This window comes from Strongylocentrotus purpuratus, unplaced genomic scaffold, assembly GCF_000002235.5.
Source record: "Strongylocentrotus purpuratus isolate Spur 01 unplaced genomic scaffold, Spur_5.0 spur5_scaffold_4, whole genome shotgun sequence".
Classification (NCBI taxonomy): domain Eukaryota; kingdom Metazoa; phylum Echinodermata; class Echinoidea; order Camarodonta; family Strongylocentrotidae; genus Strongylocentrotus; species Strongylocentrotus purpuratus.
Window position 1 is genome coordinate 34,036,004 of NW_022145610.1, and position 18,874 is coordinate 34,054,877.

Below are 18,874 nucleotides of genomic sequence, written 5' to 3' on the forward strand. Positions count from 1 at the left end.
CAAAAATAAGTATCAATATGAAAAAATACATGAAGATTACCAGTGTGACACATTAGTCTAGTGGATAGGCAAACGCCTGCCAACTGGAAGGTATCGGGTTCGACTCCCAGCTAGTGCTTTTTTTTATTTTTTATAAATCTTTGAAAAAGAAAAACTGATGTTAGAACCCATTTTCATCTCGCTCATAGTTTGGTGTGATAAAATAATTATTGTTGGTGTTGTTGATGTATGGGAAAGGGTTCCAAACCACAATATGTCAATGGATTCCTCAAAAAAAACTTGAAAAAGGGCCTATGGTGAGGGGGAGCAGCTGAGTGTAGGAAAAAACTGTAATGGAGCCCCTTGGGGGGGGGGGGGTCTTTTTTTTTTTTTGGGGGGGGGTCTTTTTTGGGGGGGTCTTTTTTTTGGGGGGGGGGGTCTTTTTTTAGCTGGCGGTCGTCAGCTAGCTGGCGGTCGTCAGCGTAGCCGGTGGCCGGTAGCGTTAGCCCCAAAGCCATGTCCAATTTTTAAACTACATTCAAGAGTCCCTTATTGCCAGGTTAAACAAGTTTTTTACATTTTCAGTACTACTTACATCCATTTATTCAATCTGTACACTCCCATGCTATCCTTTTCCAGTCTGTAAACAACTTTACAACATGAATTCAATGATGGGCAAGGTTTTACTCCTCATATGAAAGCCCCCAAACTTCGCGAGGTGAAACAAAGGGTCTTTCAATTCAAGTCTATTCAAGCCCAATATGGGCTAACAACTGGCCTGCATACCCGAGCAGAATCATTTTGTGCTCGACAAAGACACACAGCCTTGGGTAAAGAGGTCCATTATTATTATTTTTTTTAGTTATATTTTTTCATTGACAGTATACTATTAAATATCATGAATATTGGATGCTCTGTTTCAAATACAGTCCAGATTGCCGAGCAATGAATTATCTCATGCTTCTTGTCCTTAAACCATATGTAACTGGTTTTTAAAACGGTATCATTTAATTTCCATTTCCCAGCATTATTTTGAACTGTCCCGAAATCGCTTTCCTTTTTTTAAATGAGACTACAGCCCCATTCTATCCTTTTTCTATTGGGATATTTAAAGTGCGTGTCCTCCATGCAGACAAGGAGAAAGACTTTCTCAGTACCTTTATGGACAATACATCAACATAATGCGGTCATTGTTGCAATGTCATGAATGCTATTATTACCTCTTATGTAATCCTTGCAATTGACAAAAATATTCCGTCAATGAAGGGAGGGTCGGGTTTTTTTCTTCAATTCATTAATTGATGCTGCAGGTGCAAGCTATTGAACACACAATCGAATAGCCAAGCTTCCCTATTCATTTGTGCCCTGTTACAGAATTCGTAGCATATCCTAAATTGAATAGATCCGTGTTCTGTTCATTATGCTATGCCAGGGCAGTGGCCTATTGTCATATCACTTGAAGTTTAAGTCAGCAGATTGCAAAATAAATGAAAATAACATAAAACCTCACTATTATATCAGAAATATCAGTAACTGAAAGAAAACATTACGGGCAATCTTGACAACATCGGACTGCAAAAATATGAATAATTATGCATCCCGAAATCGTTAAATCAGTAAATCAACATATTAAAGTCGTTAACATGCAGAAAGTGCTATAAGACCAAGAAGTGAGCCACTTAGTAGCAGTGAGGCAAAGTGGTCTTGCGGATAAGACTGATCGCTTCACAACGCAATGTATGTATGTACTCGGGTTCGACTCCCAGCTTCTTCTTTATACCTCATGTTATTTTTTCTTTTTTTTTCTTTACCCCATGATATTGACGTGTCCATCTCCTTTTTTTAAAGGGGACACCCCCCCCCACCTCCTCAACAAAGGAGAAAATAACATTTGATACTCTTTCTTTAACAAGCGACTCTCTGAATTAGTTAGAATACGTTTTTTGCTACATATACAAAAATAAGTATCAATATGAAAAAATACATGAAGATTACCAGTGTGACACATTAGTCTAGTGGATAGGCAAACGCCTGCCAACTGGAAGGTATCGGGTTCGACTCCCAGCTAGTGCTTTTTTTAATTTTTTATAAATCTTTGAAAAAGAAAAACTGATGTTAGAACCCATTTTCATCTCGCTCATAGTTTGGTGTGATAAAATAATTATTGTTGGTGTTGTTGATGTATGGGAAAGGGTTCCAAACCACAATATGTCAATGGATTCCTCAAAAAAAACTTGAAAAAGGGCCTATGGTGAGGGGGAGCAGCTGAGTGTAGGAAAAAACTGTAATGGAGCCCCTTTGGGGGGGGGGGGTCTTTTTTTTTTTTGGGGGGGGGGGTCTTTTTTGGGGGGTCTTTTTTTTGGGGGGGGGGGTCTTTTTTTAGCTGGCGGTCGTCAGCTAGCTGGCGGTCGTCAGCGTAGCCGGTGGCCGGTAGCGTTAGCCCCAAAGCCATGTCCAATTTTTAAACTACATTCAAGAGTCCCTTATTGCCAGGTTAAACAAGTTTTTTACATTTTCAGTACTACTTACATCCATTTATTCAATCTGTACACTCCCATGCTATCCTTTTCCAGTCTGTAAACAACTTTACAACATGAATTCAATGATGGGCAAGGTTTTACTCCTCATATGAAAGCCCCCAAACTTCGCGAGGTGAAACAAAGGGTCTTTCAATTCAAGTCTATTCAAGCCCAATATGGGCTAACAACTGGCCTGCATACCCGAGCAGAATCATTTTGTGCTCGACAAAGACACACAGCCTTGGGTAAAGAGGTCCATTATTATTATTTTTTTTAGTTATATTTTTTCATTGACAGTATACTATTAAATATCATGAATATTGGATGCTCTGTTTCAAATACAGTCCAGATTGCCGAGCAATGAATTATCTCATGCTTCTTGTCCTTAAACCATATGTAACTGGTTTTTAAAACGGTATCATTTTAATTTCCATTTCCCAGCATTATTTTGAACTGTCCCGAAATCGCTTTCCTTTTTTTAAATGAGACTACAGCCCCATTCTATCCTTTTTCTATTGGGATATTTAAAGTGCGTGTCCTCCATGCAGACAGGAGAAAGACTTTCTCAGTACCTTTATGGACAATACATCAACATAATGCGGTCATTGTTGCAATGTCATGAATGCTATTATTACCTCTTATGTAATCCTTGTAATTGACAAAAATATTCCGTCAATGAAGGGAGGGTCGGTTTTTTTTCTTCAATTCATTAATTGATGCTGCAGGTGCAAGCTATTGAACACACAATCGAATAGCCAAGCTTCCCTATTCATTTGTGCCCTGTTACAGAATTCGTAGCATATCCTAAATTGAATAGATCCGTGTTCTGTTCATTATGCTATGCCAGGGCAGTGGCCTATTGTCATATCACTTGAAGTTTAAGTCAGCAGATTGCAAAATAAATGAAAATAACATAAAACCTCACTATTATATCAGAAATATCAGTAACTGAAAGAAAACATTTACGGGCAATCTTGACAACATCGGACTGCAAAAATATGAATAATTATGCATCCCGAAATCGTTAAATCAGTAAATCAACATATTAAAGTCGTTAACATGCAGAAAGTGCTATAAGACCAAGAAGTGAGCCACTTAGTAGCAGTGAGGCAAAGTGGTCTTGCGGATAAGACTGATCGCTTCACAACGCAATGTATGTATGTACTCGGGTTCGACTCCCAGCTTCTTCTTTATACCTCATGTTATTTTTTTCTTTTTTTTTCTTTACCCCATGATATTGACGTGTCCATCTCCTTTTTTTAAAGGGGACACCCCCCCCCACCTCCTCAACAAAGGAGAAAATAACATTTGATACTCTTTCTTTAACAAGCGACTCTCTGAATTAGTTAGAATACGTTTTTTGCTACATATACAAAAATAAGTATCAATATGAAAAAATACATGAAGATTACCAGTGTGACACATTAGTCTAGTGGATAGGCAAACGCCTGCCAACTGGAAGGTATCGGGTTCGACTCCCAGCTAGTGCTTTTTTTAATTTTTTATAAATCTTTGAAAAAAAAAAACTGATGTTAGAACCCATTTTCATCTCGCTCATAGTTTGGTGTGATAAAATAATTATTGTTGGTGTTGTTGATGTATGGGAAAGGGTTCCAAACCACAATATGTCAATGGATTCCTCAAAAAAAACTTGAAAAAGGGCCTATGGTGAGGGGGAGCAGCTGAGTGTAGGAAAAAACTGTAATGGAGCCCCTTTGGGGGGGGGGGGTCTTTTTTTTTTGGGGGGGGGGGTCTTTTTTTGGGGGGGTCTTTTTTTTGGGGGGGGGGGGTCTTTTTTTAGCTGGCGGTCGTCAGCTAGCTGGCGGTCGTCAGCGTAGCCGGTGGCCGGTAGCGTTAGCCCCAAAGCCATGTCCAATTTTTAAACTACATTCAAGAGTCCCTTATTGCCAGGTTAAACAAGTTTTTTACATTTTCAGTACTACTTACATCCATTTATTCAATCTGTACACTCCCATGCTATCCTTTTCCAGTCTGTAAACAACTTTACAACATGAATTCAATGATGGGCAAGGTTTTACTCCTCATATGAAAGCCCCAAACTTCGCGAGGTGAAACAAAGGGTCTTTCAATTCAAGTCTATTCAAGCCCAATATGGGCTAACAACTGGCCTGCATACCCGAGCAGAATCATTTTGTGCTCGACAAAGACACACAGCCTTGGGTAAAGAGGTCCATTATTATTATTTTTTTTAGTTATATTTTTTCATTGACAGTATACTATTAAATATCATGAATATTGGATGCTCTGTTTCAAATACAGTCCAGATTGCCGAGCAATGAATTATCTCATGCTTCTTGTCCTTAAACCATATGTAACTGGTTTTTAAAACGGTATCATTTTAATTTCCATTTCCCAGCATTATTTTGAACTGTCCCGAAATCGCTTTCCTTTTTTTAAATGAGACTACAGCCCCATTCTATCCTTTTTCTATTGGGATATTTAAAGTGCGTGTCCTCCATGCAGACAAGGAGAAAGACTTTCTCAGTACCTTTATGGACAATACATCAACATAATGCGGTCATTGTTGCAATGTCATGAATGCTATTATTACCTCTTATGTAATCCTTGTAATTGACAAAAATATTCCGTCAATGAAGGGAGGGTCGGTTTTTTTTTCTTCAATTCATTAATTGATGCTGCAGGTGCAAGCTATTGAACACACAATCGAATAGCCAAGCTTCCCTATTCATTTGTGCCCTGTTACAGAATTCGTAGCATATCCTAAATTGAATAGATCCGTGTTCTGTTCATTATGCTATGCCAGGGCAGTGGCCTATTGTCATATCACTTGAAGTTTAAGTCAGCAGATTGCAAAATAAATGAAAATAACATAAAACCTCACTATTATATCAGAAATATCAGTAACTGAAAGAAAACATTTACGGGCAATCTTGACAACATCGGACTGCAAAAATATGAATAATTATGCATCCCGAAATCGTTAAATCAGTAAATCAACATATTAAAGTCGTTAACATGCAGAAAGTGCTATAAGACCAAGAAGTGAGCCACTTAGTAGCAGTGAGGCAAAGTGGTCTTGCGGATAAGACTGATCGCTTCACAACGCAATGTATGTATGTACTCGGGTTCGACTCCCAGCTTCTTCTTTATACCTCATGTTATTTTTTTTCTTTTTTTTTCTTTACCCCATGATATTGACGTGTCCATCTCCTTTTTTTAAAGGGGACACCCCCCCCCCACCTCCTCAACAAAGGAGAAAATAACATTTGATACTCTTTCTTTAACAAGCGACTCTCTGAATTAGTTAGAATACGTTTTTTGCTACATATACAAAAATAAGTATCAATATGAAAAAATACATGAAGATTACCAGTGTGACACATTAGTCTAGTGGATAGGCAAACGCCTGCCAACTGGAAGGTATCGGGTTCGACTCCCAGCTAGTGCTTTTTTTAATTTTTTATAAATCTTTGAAAAAAAAAAACTGATGTTAGAACCCATTTTCATCTCGCTCATAGTTTGGTGTGATAAAATAATTATTGTTGGTGTTGTTGATGTATGGGAAAGGGTTCCAAACCACAATATGTCAATGGATTCCTCAAAAAAAACTTGAAAAAGGGCCTATGGTGAGGGGGAGCAGCTGAGTGTAGGAAAAAACTGTAATGGAGCCCCTTTGGGGGGGGGGGGTCTTTTTTTTTGGGGGGGGGGTCTTTTTTGGGGGGGTCTTTTTTTTGGGGGGGGGGGTCTTTTTTTAGCTGGCGGTCGTCAGCTAGCTGGCGGTCGTCAGCGTAGCCGGTGGCCGGTAGCGTTAGCCCCAAAGCCATGTCCAATTTTTAAACTACATTCAAGAGTCCCTTATTGCCAGGTTAAACAAGTTTTTTACATTTTCAGTACTACTTACATCCATTTATTCAATCTGTACACTCCCATGCTATCCTTTTCCAGTCTGTAAACAACTTTACAACATGAATTCAATGATGGGCAAGGTTTTACTCCTCATATGAAAGCCCCCAAACTTCGCGAGGTGAAACAAAGGGTCTTTCAATTCAAGTCTATTCAAGCCCAATATGGGCTAACAACTGGCCTGCATACCCGAGCAGAATCATTTTGTGCTTTCTTCTTCTTCTTGATTTGTTTTTGTTTGGCAATCAGTCACAGTTGACTATTTTTGCCACACACTATTTTATGAATTATTTATATATATACATATATGTACAATTTCATGTCATAAATGACTATTTTTAGGATTCTTTCTCCTTCCATCCTCTTTCCTTCCTCTTTTTTTCTTTTTAGACTCTATAACTTTTTTTAGAGAAAATTCAATTAAATTAATAATTTTGGAAAGAGACGACGGCCTAGCAAGTTGTGAATAAAAAACGCCTATAAACTAAAAACTAAACGTACGTACTTGTGTTTACGCGCACGTGCGCGTTCAAATATCACCTCACGTATGCACATGTGTACTTCGCACTTACCCCCACCCTTTTCAAAATGCCATCTTACCAGTCTTTGAGGTATATTTCGCAGACTTTCGGTTTTAACCTAGGTCACTCCGGCATAGGTGAGGGGGTGCCAGCTAGCATGTGATGTTGGAGGTGATCACCGAATTGTTAGAAAAGTAAATGGTCAAATTAGTTACAAGTATTGTGGGCTTTATTGGTGCAAGAAAAAGGAAAAGAGAAGATAAGAAGAAAAAAAAAAAAAAAAAAAAAAAAAAAAAAAAAAAAAAAAAAAAAAAAAAAACTAAGAACTTTGTTCTTAAAACGAAGCGAACTATTGCTTTTTGTTAACTATTTCTGAAAGTTTAAGTAGTGTCATGATTTCCTGTGGATGTGATAAATCAGTTTCTACGAGTAACATAGCTCTTTCTATTATGTACTTTGGGCATTCAGTGAGAAAGTGGTTTACAGTTTCAGTACGTCCTATGCAGTTATTGCAATGGCCTGTTGAGTGTATATTCAATCTGAAGAGATCTAAGTTCAAACCTATCACTCCTATTCTTAATCTATGGAGAATACTTTCTTCAAATCTGTTCAACTTACATTCATATGGTTGATTTACTGTAGGCAGTATATGTCTAAGAGATCTATCAGAATTATTCCATCTGTCTTGCCAGAGTTTTATATACTTGCTGGTAATAATACTCTTTATTTCAGAAAAGGATAATTTATTACAAATTTCAATGTTATTTTGTAAAGCAGATTTTGCATAAAAATCTGCCATTTCATTTCCGTGTACACCACAATGGCTAGGAATCCATTCTAAGTGTATGTGTTTTCCTTGATACGATAATTTTGTACTTAATGTAATAATTTCAGTTACAAATGTAATATCTTTTTCATCCTTTATGGCGAGCAGGGCGCTTACGGAATCACAAAAAATAACAATGCCAACATACACATTAATGTTCTCTAGCCAATTAAGCGCAAGGACAATTGCAGCCAATTCGGCTCTGAAAGATGAGGTGTGATCCGCCAATCGTTTGGCTTGTTGAAAGGAGAATGCTGGTACATAAAAAGAAGCAGAACTTATTCCAAAACTTGGAACCTTTGACCCATCTGTATAGATGTGTAGTTGTATTGGCCATTTGGTACTGATCAATTCTAAACTGCGTTGACGTAAATAAGATGGGTTTTCATGTTTGTTCACTATTTCGCTTAATTCTATCGACACTTTTGGAGCATTAATTTTCCAAGGGGGGAAACTAGGTATAGTGTAAGGTTCGATAGTACAATGTTTCATTAGTTCTGTTCTGCATCCAAATGGCTTGTTATTCTTTTGGAGCTTCAAAAGTTCCATTTGCCAGCTGGGCTTAACGTTTAATATGACAGGGTGATCTCGATGCATTTCAATCTTTTGTCTGAATCTGTCCGCCAGCATCTGTCTTCTTAAGTCTAAGGGCATTTCACCTAGTTCAACTTGTAGTGAATCTAATGATGTAAGAGGAAGAGCTCCGCACAAATTCTCAAGGCTTGATATTGAATGGAGTCAAGTGATTTCTTTATACTTTGAGCCGCACTGTCATAGGCTTCACAACCAAAATCTAATAACGATCTTATCAATGCTCTATATACCATTAGCAGGGATTTCGAGGAGCTTCCCCATGTAGTCCCAGTAAGGCACCTAAGAATGTTCAGTTTCTTTTTACATCTAAGGACTACGGCATCTATGTGCGTCTTCCATGAAAGTCTTTTGTCAAATATAAGTCCTAGGAAATGCTTCTTTGATTGGAATAAAAGTGCGTCGTTGTTTAATTTCAGTTCTGGGTATTTTGCTTTATTGTTTTTAGTAAATAACACTGGAAAGGATTTACTCTGTGAAAGGCGAAAGCCCCATTTAGTAAACCATTCACTCAATGTGTTCAGATAGCACTGTATTCTGTTTGAAATAATTTCTATGTTATTACCTGACATCCAGATGACACAGTCATCAGCATAAATAGATGTGGTGATTAATTCATCTGTTGGAATATCACTCATCATGATATTATACAATATAGGACTTAAGACACTCCCCTGGGGGAGGCTGTTGTACATTTCATATAATTTTGATTCTTCTTTACCAATCTTTACTTGGAAAGTCCGCTCTTTCAGATAGTTATAGAGAAACTCGAGCATATTACCTGTAATACCATGTACTGATAGTTTGTAAATAAGGCCTTTGATACAAAATCTGTCATATGCCTTTTCAATATCGAGAAAGATTGCTAAAGTATATTCACCAACATTAATGCTTCTTTGGATGGCATTCTCTAAAAGTACAATGTTATCCGTGACCCCACGTTTACTACGAGACAAAGACACACAGCCTTGGGTAAAGAGGTCCATTATTATTATTTTTTTTAGTTATATTTTTTCATTGACAGTATACTATTAAATATCATGAATATTGGATGCTCTGTTTCAAATACAGTCCAGATTGCCGAGCAATGAATTATCTCATGCTTCTTGTCCTTAAACCATATGTAACTGGTTTTTAAAACGGTATCATTTTAATTTCCATTTCCCAGCATTATTTTGAACCGTCTTGAACTGAAGTTGTTTTCCTTTCCTATATTTCGATACCATTACGTCATCTTTCATACGCCTTCCCGGCATGCACCTCGAGCATTGTATCCGTTTCTGTAGATCAATGTAATGTGCATAGATAGCAATGTACCATACTTGGAACACAAGCCACCCTCAATCTCATATAGTGTAGTTGACGCAAATTAGGCTCCGTCTCATTTCATCTCTCTCGGAGCTTCTGATACCGATCATGTCGAATTATGATGTTTGGTTATTTTGGCACATCTGCTCCTACTTCTATAATATCAAGTTTTCGTTATATACAAGGCTTATGTTTAGGAATGTCACTAGACTAGAAAAACTAAATGGGACACAGAGAGAGAGAGGGGAGGGGGCGAGTTAGAGCGCGAGAGAATTATCACAATCTTTATTCCTAGATCGTGTAAGGGATTTCCTGACTACTTGCATATTTTGTAATGTTACTAATTTTTACATAAAGTTTTCACAATCTTTACTCTTTACCAATATATCAGATATAATGTATTATAAAGTACCGAAATGTCATGTCATACTGGCCAAGTTATCAAGGTTGCTGGTTCCAAACAATCTTGTTCTAAACAATCGTGTGATGATCACACAAGCCCCATACCTAGTATGTTTCATTTTGAAGAACTTCAGTTAGTGTTCCGCTCATTAATTATTAACTCCATAATATCTCCTAGCATGATTTCATTTAAAATTGCCTAGCACCCCCTCCATTGAGCCTTAGAGTTATTAGCTCCATCTATCCCCTAGCATGATTTCATTTAAACTTGCACTAACTACATCCAGCCTAGCACCCTCTCCATCTAGCCTAGCACCCCTTCCATTGAGCCTTAGAAGCCTTTGAGTATATGCAGTGCGTCCCATAAAAAAAGAAACTGAGAATTATCAATGTTTTATCATAACTTAATCACAATTATAAACAAAGAAAATGCAATAATTTTTCAATAATTCATTGCATTTCACCCCGGTCCCCAACAGGAAAAATTCCTCGGTAGGGCTCTGCATTATGGTTCATGGAATGCCCACATAGAGGATACTTTTATGTTGGGGGTCGGGGCAAAATGCAATGAATTATTGATAATTAAATGCCTGAAACCCCTTAGCTTACTGGGAATCTGCCCTTGACCAGTGGCGGATCCAGGGGGAGCCCGGGGAAAAAAATCATAGAATTAATGATAGATATGATTCTATTGATATATTATAGAGGTAGAAAATCTAATGATAAGCTTGCTCTAAATAATAAAATAAATGTTTTTTTCTACAGCGAGAAAGACATGTACAAAGTTCATTGGTGTATAAACCATTGAAAAGACTGGAGCGACCATGTAAAACACACCGTTACATCAATCTCCAGAAATATTGGCATACTGTATAGAATAAAATGTTTTGTTTTTGATAGAATATTAGTTATGCTATATAATAGTCTAATCTTACCACATATATCCTATTGTAATATTTTGTGGGCAACATCCAAGTGTGTGACTAATAATATTCTTTTGCTGCAAAAGAAATCAGTACGCTATTTTGTACCCGAGTTGGTTATCGTGACCATGCTACCCCACCTGAAATGCTTAAAGGTTGATGATATTTACTTCCTCCAAATTCCATATTCATGTCCCGGGGGTCTCAGTCATGTAGAAATACTGTAAGCATGCATGACCACAGGTCTTCCAGACACCCCGGAAACGAGGCTCTTTAAAGGTATAGACCAGTTTTGGAAACGCCCCCTCTCGAAAAATGAAATGGAAGCTCTTACTACCAATCATGTGAAAGAATATGTTTTTACTAATACGTGGTCATACAAATTTTGCCAAGAAACCGCCTGCTAATTGATATATTTGGTAAATTATTTTATCTATTTGGACCTGATAGATATAACACACGTGTCGCGCACGTGTGCGTAGTCCCATTAACATCTTTCTGTGTACAGTGCTTATAACATTACCAAGACTGGGCCAATATTTCTTATCATTTGATGATTCCTGAACCTTGGAGGACACACCAATACTTAGCCTATATGCTTGATGATCAACCTTTTCTGATCGATTCCACCACGCCTCTTTCATAATGCAATTGCATGACCATAACTGGTCTTTATCTTTAAGTGATTCGCACGCTTCGCTTACTCACCACCGCCCCCAAAATAAGAATCTAGCTACGTGCCTGCAGTTAAATATATAGCTCAAGCCCTTACAAGCTTTTAAGGAGGGGGGGGGGGGGAGGGGTTCTTATAGGGTTGCCACTTTTGAGCCAGAGGTGAGAGTGAATCATTGCGAGGGGTGTAATGAGCACTTAATTTTTTTTTCGTGAGAAAAAGTTTATCCGCGAATTAGCCGGCGAAAAGGCGGGGGGGGGGGGGGGGGGGGGGTGGGGGAGGTGGTGGTGAGCACTAATTTGTACGGGTGTAGCTACGATGTTGACTAAGTTAACGAAATAAATCTTAATATATTTATGTTGTCGAGGAAAATGACCTTGTGCCCATATCGCAAGTAGGCCTACTATACAGTGCGTCCCAGAAAAAACGAAACCGAGAATTAATCACAATTATAATTAATAAATGACACATATTTGTAAAGCATAGATCCTCCTCTTTCATTTGATGTAACTCATATGATGCATATTTCACGCGCGAGTGATTAAAAACAAATTGAAGAGAGGGTACCAAAAAGTCATTTGGCGGGCGTTATCTGAATTTCAAAGAGAAAATCACATTTCTAGAAAGTTTATTTTCTGCCCTTTCATACGACACCTCAATCAGAAATAACAAAGTTCTGTTTGTTTAAATTAATGCTTGCATTTCCATAATTTGATGAAACGAATTGGTTTTTACTGGTTGCCTGCAATAGCAACGAGCAGACTCGACAAAAGACTTAACTACGTTTCGTTGACAATCAGCCATGCACAAAGAGGTCGAAAGAGCCCCCAGAAGCTTAGGGGTTTTGGGCATTAAATTTCCATCAGATTAGCATCCAGTGGACCGCCTTAGGGCCCTAGATAGGGTCCAGGGGGGGGGGGGGGGCAAAGCCACCGGATGTTCAGGGGTCTTGTTATGCCGACATGTTTTGATCGAGTTATGAAATAAAATTATTTGAATTTAATTGAATTGAATGACAATACCCATTCGAAGACTCGAATCATATCACTTCCCCAAAACGACAGAACATAACTTTAGAGTCGATTTGATATTCGCAGAGAAATTTATTTTTAATTTTTAAAGATAACCAGATAGAATGATTAAAAAAAAAAAATATTGGCTGCCATCAAAGCTGAATCACGAGACACACTGAGCTTAAATGTGCTAAATATTACTTTGATATGTATACAAAAATCATACTTTCCGTGCGCGTCTCAAATGTCTGACGGACAATCTGTGCGGAAGAGGTCTCGCACCAATAGTCCGCCTGCCGCACCGAATGTCCGTACTCTAGTCCACACGTATACATATTCAATACAAGTATAATTATACTTAATGAATGAAACGACTGGATAACCCATATTCAGCTTTGCCAGCTAGCTAGGGATGACACTACAGGTCTTCCCGGCGCGGATCCAGGGGGGGTGGGGGGGGGGGGGCGAGAGGGCCTTGACCCCCAACCGCCAACAAAAAATGAAGAGAGAGAGAGAGAAGGTAAAGCGGAGAGTAAGGGAAAGGAAGAAGAGGAAGAAGAAAAGAAAAGGGGAAAAGAAGGTGATCGGGGGGCGAAAGGCCTTTGCCTCCCAGGCTGTTGCCCCCCCCCCCCCCAGCAAAAAGAAAAAGAGAAGGAAGAGAAGGTAAAGAAAAAAGGGAAAAGAGGAGATAAAAGGAAGGAAAGAAAAAAGAGGGATATCAGTTGCAGTTTTCCCGCGTACAAGTTGGGGATCGGGGGGGGGGCGGCAAATGGCTCTTGCCTCCCCCTTCTACAGCAAACTTCAAAGAGAGAGAAAGGAAAAGAAGGAAAAGGGAAAGAAAAGAGAGGTACGGGAGATCAATTGTGTTTTTTCCCCTCCAACGCGATGTGGATCGGGGGCAAAAGGCCTTCGCCTTCCCTCCCCTGGCCCCTCAGCAAACAAAAAGAGAGAGAAAGAGAGAGAGAAGGAGAGAAAAGAAGGGAAAGGGAAAGAAGAGAGAAGAGGAAAGGAAGAAGAAAGGAAAAAGGGGAAAAGAAGGAGATCGGTGGGGGGGGGGTCGAAAGGGCCTTGCCGCCCATGCTGTTGCCTCCCCCCGCAAAACAAGAGAGAAGGAAGGAAAGGGAAAGAACCAAAAGAAGAAAAGAAAAGAAGGGATATCAGTTGCAATTTTCATGCACACAAGATGTGGATCGCGGAGAAAGGCCCTTGCCTCTGCCCCCCCCCCCCCCCCCCCCCCGACCACCCCCCCCCCTCCCCGCCAAAAAAAAAAAGAGAGAAAGAAGGGAAAGGGAAAGAGGAGAGCTAAAATGGAACACAAAAGAGGAAGAAGTAAAGAAAAGGGTAAAAAGAAGCAGAGATCAGTTGCAACTAATCCCACCAACATCATATGGATCGGGGGAGGGGGCGAAAGGCCCCTGCCTCCCTCATTAAAGTTAAATGAGAGAGAGAGAGAGAAGTAAGGGAAGGGAAAGGGGAAAAAAGAGGAAGAAGAAAGGTAGGGGAGATCAGTTGCAATTTTTCCCGATGTGTACCCCTCCCCCCCCCCCCCCCCCTCAGCAAAGAGAGAGAGGGAAAGAAAGGGAAAGAGGAGAGAAAGGGACAGAAAACAAAGAGGAAGAAAAGAAAAGGGGGAAAAGAATTAGGGAAGATCAGTTGCGATTTTCATTGGTTCTTCTATCTTCATTGTACAACTATCGTACAAATCGTATTTTACAAATGTATTTATATATTCATTTATTTATTCCTGTTTGATAACAAAAATATGAATATAAACTCATAACAGCAACAAAATTAAATGCAGAAGGAAACTATCACAAAAATGATCATGCGAAGGCTAAATTGTTATGCGCAAATGGTCATTTTCGTCGACGACATAAATATACAAATTATTTCGTCAACTTAGTTAGCATCATAGCTATATATTTAAACGCAGGTGCGTAGCTAGGATCTTATTTTAGGGAGGGGCGGTATTGAGCAAGCGAATCACTTAAATAGCGCGCGTGGGGGAGGGGATGGGTGAAAGGCCTCCCGCGCGAAGCGCGGTAACTTAGACGTTTCATTAAATTATTATGAAAAGAAGACGATTTGTTGTACCGTTCTCGACTCTTAATCCTTGTCTGAATTCAGTTTCCCCATCCCACGCGCAGCGCGGAAGCTTAGACGTTTCATTAAGTTATTATAGAAAGAAGACGATTTGTTGTGTACCGTTCTCTACTCTTAACCCTAATTGTCTGAATTCAGTTTCTCCCCCTCTCGCGCGCGAAGTGCGGGAGCTTCAACGTCTCATTAAATTATTAGAAAAAGAAGACTATTCATTGTACTGACTCTAAATCATTGTCTGAATTTTCAAAAATGTTTCTTTGTCCGATAAAAAGTCACAGCTCGAAGGGGAAAAACTTGCTGGCCGACCGACATAACAAAAATCCCACCGACTTCAACCCCACACCCCCCCCCCCCCCTTTAGCGACGCCCCTGAATGTAGAGTGGCCTGAGCGGGTAGGCACAGGGCTTGGTTCTAAACCTACAGAGACACTTCGATGAAGACATCCTTATTTCATGATTGCGTGTGTTGAACTGCCCTGGACTTTACAACTTTAAACCTCCAGGGTTTATTTTGCATATATAGGTATTTATCAAATATCATAGGTAGCAAATAAAGGATGACTAAAAGAGGAATGAAATCAAACAGATAGGAGAGGATGATCGAGCATAATGATGTGCACTAATCTATAATGATAATGATAACCGAGCCCGGCCAAAATATGGGGGGGGGGGGGGCTCAATGATATCCGAGCCTCTCACAAAATATCGGGGGGCTCCGTGATGTTATCCGATCCCCACACAAATATCGGGGGGCTCCGTGATGTTATCCGAGCCCCACAAAAAACAATTGGGTGATATCTGAGCCCCACAAACATATGGGAGGGGGGGCTCAAAGATATCTGAGCCCCACCAAAATATGGGGGGGGGGCGCTCAATGATATCAGAGTCCCGCCAAAATATTTGGGGGTTTCAATGATAATTATCTGAGATCCACCAAATATATTTTTGGGGGTCAATGGTATGCGAGATCCGATGTCTGAGCCCCCCCCCCCCCCCTCCTCCCCAAATAAATATTTATAAAATGTTTATATTTGAATGGTAAGCCTGTAGATTATAGGTATACATGAGTTTCATGCCTAGAATATAATGATTGGGGAGGAGGGGGGGGGTTTAATGATATCCGAGCCCCCCAATAAGTATCGGGGGCGGCTCAATGATATCTGAGCACCGCTTAAATATTGGGGGCTCAGTGGTATCTTAGCCCCTAAGGACTCAATGATATCTAAGCCCCACCGACAAATTGGGGGGCTTAATGATATCTATAAGCCCCGCAAAATATTTTGCGGGGCTCAATGATATCTGAGCCCCCCAAGCCCCCCCCCCCCCCTGGTCCCTAAGCCTTTGTACTTGTCAATGAAGTCTACTTTTTGAAACTTAAAGGGATTGGGTAACTTTGTCTCAGGTTCTGAAACAAAATCCTGGAATGATAGTAAGGGCTAGTTCTGACCGGAAAACGACCCAAATATCGGATTATGCATGGCAAGCTGCCCCAGGGCCTTGTCCTATATACGGATCAGGAAAACAATACTGGTCAGGACCTGTGGAACGGCGGGCTTGGGGGCTCAAGCCCCCCCCCCCCCACACTTTTGAAAAAGTATATTAAAGATAATTAAATAGAAAGAAATAGAAAAGAAAGAAAGTATGCTCATGTGACCGTAATTAAATGCCCATACCCCTGAGCTTCCGGGGGCTCTGCCCCCTTGATCCACCTTGTGCTCTAAGGCTGGCCCCTGGATGCTCATCTGACCGTAATTTTAATGCCTAAAACCCCTGCGCTTCCGGGGGCTCCACCCCTTGGACCATACGCCAATTATTGACCTGCTAGTGTCATGAATAAGGTATGAAAATATGCTCATCTGACCGTAATTAAATGCCCCTACACCCTGAGCATCCGCCAATTTGTGCTACGCTCTACCTTATCTTAAATACTCTAGCCTCCCCCACTCACTTTCAACCACATTTTCAATCACTTTTATTTTCCTGGATCACGAGTATATACTAGTAGTGAGTTGGTTGAAGAACGAAGCCACGTACAAAAGTATAATCGATTACAACAGTTTTGGGGCCGATATTCATAGAATAAAGGTTTTAAATAAAATATTCACTTCTACTTTCAAAAGGACTGGCCCATTTGCTTTAAAAAAATTGTAGAGAGTTATTATTATGTAATATCTAGAAAAAATGTCTACCACATGATTTACCGAGTTGCTTCCTTTTATCAAATATACACGTAAAACAAAATGAGGACAGACTGTGCGGATAGCAAACCGCACGGATCGTCCCTCGGACGATCCGTGCGAGTCACGGACGATCGATGCGAGCAGAAAACCCGCATGTTATGTCCGACGGACAAACGAAACTGGTAGGACAAACGGTGCGGTCACACCGGATTTTTTGTGTATTACGGGCCGGACTTTGTTGCGTGAAAAGTAACCCTTTATCGGAGATTTTGGGAACTCAAATTCGGTCCCTCCGACCCCGGAGTGGGAGGGAGGTGGGGGGGGGGGGGGGGGGGGGGGGTTCTCCCTTTTTTTTTCTCCCTTTTTCAATCTCTCTCTGTTACTTTTCTCTTCTTTCTTTTCTCTTCTCTTTTCTTTTCTCTTCTACTTTTTTTTCCTTCTCTTCTCCTTTCTTTTTCTCTTCTTTCTTCCTCTTTTTTCCTTCCTTTTTTTTGCGCCGCCAATAGGGGGGGCCGCGGCCGTTTCGGCCCCCCCCCCTGGATCCGCCATTGACTTTAGACTCGCTTTCCGCGACAACATTGGATATTGAAAATCGCATAATGCTTCCAATATGTTCATTTCAGTTGGAGGCCTAGCTGTGCTCCTCTCCCATTTCCTCTTTACTAAAAAATAAATATATATTTTTCCTGGCAAGAAACTATGTCAATCATAGCACTGCTCCACCACTAAGCTATCGCGTCTCCTTATTGGCGTATATTCCTATAGTGTTAAACAGATGATCGGATGAAGAGATCATATCAGTTTCACTCGTTTGCGCTTTTATCGAACTTTGCATGTGTATGGACCAACATGTATTACTTAAAGGTACTATGTCCCTTTTGCAGCCAACCTCAAATTCTGTAGAACTTTGCAGGAATTATGAATATGTCATGTACGTCCTATCTGTGAAATTCAAACGTTAGCAGGGTCATCATATTCAAATTATGCAAGGAAACCCGTTTACTTGCTAGACTTCACTTTCAGACACTATTGAGTGACTGACTGGCTTTTTTCCTTCTTTGGTAATAACATACATGAAAAGAGTTGTAAAGGATACATGAGCATTTGTCTACATCAATAACCCACTTCTTGTGATGGCCAAGATTAAACTGATTGAATCTTTGCGCAGCATAAAACGTACGACTATTCGGTACAATTGTCTGAAAATCAAGACTATTACTTTTGGGCTCTATAGCCCTAAAGTCGATTTGACAACTAATAGTCATTATTTTCCCACTTGAAGACATTTTCAAGCCCCACCTTTTTTAGGGAAGTTCTAAATTAGTATTATCTTTCAAATGCAGTTGGAATTTAACTTTGTCATTTTTGGGGCAATGCCTCCTCCCCCCCCCCTCCCCACTTTTTTAGGTACTCGGTAAAATGCCCCTTTTTACTTCAGATAAGTGCCCCTTTTTATTTATAGTAGTTGTCCTCTCCACATTGTTATAAGCGCGTTTTACCACCTCTGATAATTAAGTGCCCCTTCACCTTTTTTAATTGCACTTATTCAAATCGTAGAGATGCCCATTTTACCTTAACAAGTGCCCTTTTCTTTTTTTAATAAGTGCCAATCCCCACCTCTGATAAGTGCCCTTTTTATTTGGAAATGTGACTTTTTTTATTTCTAATAAGTGCCCTTTCTGTTCTGATAAATGCCCCTTTACTTTTTTCATAAGAGTCACTTCCCCTTCTCATAATGCCACTTCTGACACATCTGATAGATGCAGTCTATTAAAATCTCATTAGTGCCCCCCTTTCAATTCTCACAAGTGCCCTTATTCATCTTATTAGTGTTCCTTATATTTTGAGAAAGTACCTCTTTTCCTTTGTATGCCCTCTTTTAATTCTTATAAGTTTTCCTTTTCATTTCCAATGAGAGCCCTTATTCAAATTTGAGAGGTGCCCCCTTTAA